Below are 3,347 nucleotides of genomic sequence, written 5' to 3'. Positions count from 1 at the left end.
TTCTTGGCATTTCTTCTTTAACAAAACCTCCGCTTTGCACATTTGAGCTACTATGTCTATGTGAAGGTTCGTTTCTTATATTATCATAAGAGGATGAGTTTGGCGACTCTGTGGAACTCTGCATCGTCATCCTCTTCCTTTCTTTACTTGAAAGCTCAGCAGCTACACGTGCAGCAAAACTCACTCTTTCAGCAGATTCAGCAGCTGCATGTGCAGCAGTCGTAGCATCAGCAAATTCTGTTTCGTATGGAGATGAATCCACATAACCTGGATGAGGGTCTGTGTTCTCTGCCACCATTCTTATCTCATGTATAAAAGAAGAAACGATTTGTTACATCTAACGCTTCAACACAGATAGAACAAACTTTAAACAAAAAAATTTTTTTATGAAAAAAAACTAACCAGAAGGCCTTGGATCTTAACGATAGTGATCTGTAGAAGCAGTGCGGCTGGAAGATATTCTGCCAGTTTCATATAAGTTCTGCTCCACGTTAGCAGTAGATGGAGCTTGAAACTCTAAAGGTTGATTGTTTGGATTCTTGAAGAATATGAGTTTATTCCACTCACAGACTGAGAGGAACTTGCTCCACTCTGCTCAAAGAAATTGAAAATGCCATTGAGGAAACTTATACTAAAGAAACAGACTGGTGAAGCTTAGGCTATGAAATGAAGATGTAGTTACTGACCATCAATACAGTCTCCTTTGGATCTGGCTCAACTAAAGATTCTGGTTCCCATGTTACATTATGCTCCGTAGCAATCTCTTTCAAAATTTTGTTCTTCATTGGACCATCAGGAGCTTTAACCGACAGTTTATCCACCAACTAAGCATACATAGAGAGAGAAAGAATCATCATCATCATCAAGAATGGTGCATCTCTCCTACGAACATCAGAGGAAGGAAAACAACAACACAAGCAACCAAAACTCACCAAGCGGCTCACACCAGAATCTGACTGCAACCCAACAGCAGCTGAAACAAAATCTTTGCCATACTTAGCAGAGAAATGCTTAACGACATCAGCTAACTTCGCGACATCAGGAAATTATAAGCTTCTGGGTATATAAAGAAGGAGGAAAAAAAGGAGCTGAAACGAAACCATAAAAAAGGAGTATTGATTGATCGACTAAAACTCAGTCGAAATGGTTTAGGGGGAGAAGCCGAAGTGGCAGAGGAGAAGAGAGAAGACGAAGTGGTAGAGAAGGCGAGAAGAGACACGCAACTTCAGCTCCGCGTCGTAGACCTAGGTCTAATTATTAGATGATCTAAAAGCCCAATACCAAATTAAAAGAAGCCCACACGCTTAAGTCAATTCAGAAAAAAATTTAAGCCCAGCCCAAAAACGAAATGTTCTGATTGGAAGATTATTTATGCTGACGTGGACATGCTAGAATTGGAGATTATCCCCCTTTTAGTATTGTGATGTTTCACCCTGCTACGTACAGGTATTCTTCACTATTTTTAATAAAATTAAGAAAAATTAAAGTGTTTTTTTCTTTATCCGTAACATCTTCTTTAGTAACAAAAACATCTTTTTTAGTTCAGTTTAACTCTATTGTTACATGTTGACAAAAAAACTATTATGCTGTTACACAAGTTAATATTTATTTTACATCAAAGAAAATTTGAATAGTTAGAAAAATATGTTTTAGTTAGAAGAAAATAATTGATATACTATGACATTTTAGTTTATCTATTAGTAAAATATAGTTACAGAAATATTGCATAATATATATATATATATATATATATATATATATATATATATTACTTAGTTGATCTTTTTTTCTCGCAACATACTTGATTGAACAAAATATGAGATACTATACAAATAATTTAATAGATGAACATATTTTAACTTGTTTTTATTTTTTTACCAAATTCAAATGTCCTCAGGCATATCCAACACATGCATATATATACACTAAGCTATGATATTTTTATATTAAATACTTTTAAAATAGTTTCCTTTTCTCCAAGCCGCCTCTCTCTCTCTCCATGTCATGGCCGACTCTCTCTCTCTCTCTCTCCAAGTCGTGTTCAACTCTCTCTCTAGTTGTATGGGCCGGTTATGGACCGGACCGGTTATGGACATCCACTAATTGATTTATAACACTCCCCCTTGGATGCCATAACCATTCAGGATCGTAGTACGCTTCATGTTGACTCATTAAAACCTTATCAGGAAAACCCAGTGGGACAAAACCATGATGAAGGAAAAAGAGTACAACACGTACTACTCCCCCTGATGTGGACCTCAGTGGAGGTTTCTTCAGTCTACGCATCTGATGCGTGATCTTTCCTGAACGTGCAGGTAGGGACTAAACAAATCGGCCAAGTTCATTACTGAACCGCAATTGGATTACTTTGACCTTTCCGGTCTCTTCTCATGTCTTCTGGCATCGTGTATGCGTGGTCAAGAAGTGTACCTTTGGCTGTCGACTACTCTTAATTAGGTCGGACAGACTAAACACACTGTGGACAATATATATACTGAGCATGGTACTTATGAACTTATAGTCTCAGGTCGTAAACCTATGTTCTGGTGTATCTACTACACAAATGTGTACCAATGTCTCTGTCCATCGATCTTTCTTTATTATCATCGACTATTCACTAATCTGATCGATCCATATTGAGTCATAGACTTCTTCTATACATGTTTATAACTTGTCTCATGAGTGTTCTAGATCAAGATGTGACAATGATTATTGTTGTTAAGAGTTTTACAATCTCATTGAACTATGGCTCTGCAGCCAAATACACTCATGGACCTCATACGTGACCATCGACTCTTCTTGCCTTTGGCAATGCTACATTCATTAGTCTTTGCAGTCCTATCTTAATATATGATGGTGTCCCATGACCTTTCTTGCCGTGGACCATATCACGCATATTAGGTCATGAACCTCGGCCACATGTGTTTGTGGACTACAACACGATGGCTGATCTTTCTTTTCACTAGCCATGATCAAAGAAGAAGGGCCGGACGCCTCTAGCCGGAAATCCACACAAATTTAATAGATAATATGTATCAATCAACTAACCTTTCTTTAGGCTGGTTTAGTATAAGTAAACACAAGGAATTCAAATCTCTTTTATAAGTATATGGACTGAATTGGATTGTTCTTATACAAGTCATCTACATAATATATGCAGCTGCTTTGTTTCAGTCCATGAATAGCTTAGGAACAATGATGTTCTTTATCCAGTGATCCATATGCTGCTTACTACATCAGTGTATGTCAATCTAATTTCTTTCTTATGACCAGACCTTTTATCAATTTCGAAATTGTGTAGCAGCATCCACCACATAGGAGTTTATCTCCTTATAATCTGTTCCATG

The sequence above is a fragment of the Brassica oleracea genome, chromosome C1 (genome assembly GCF_000695525.1).
Source record: "Brassica oleracea var. oleracea cultivar TO1000 chromosome C1, BOL, whole genome shotgun sequence".
NCBI lineage: Eukaryota > Viridiplantae > Streptophyta > Magnoliopsida > Brassicales > Brassicaceae > Brassica > Brassica oleracea.
Note: the sequence above shows the minus strand (reverse complement) of the source record.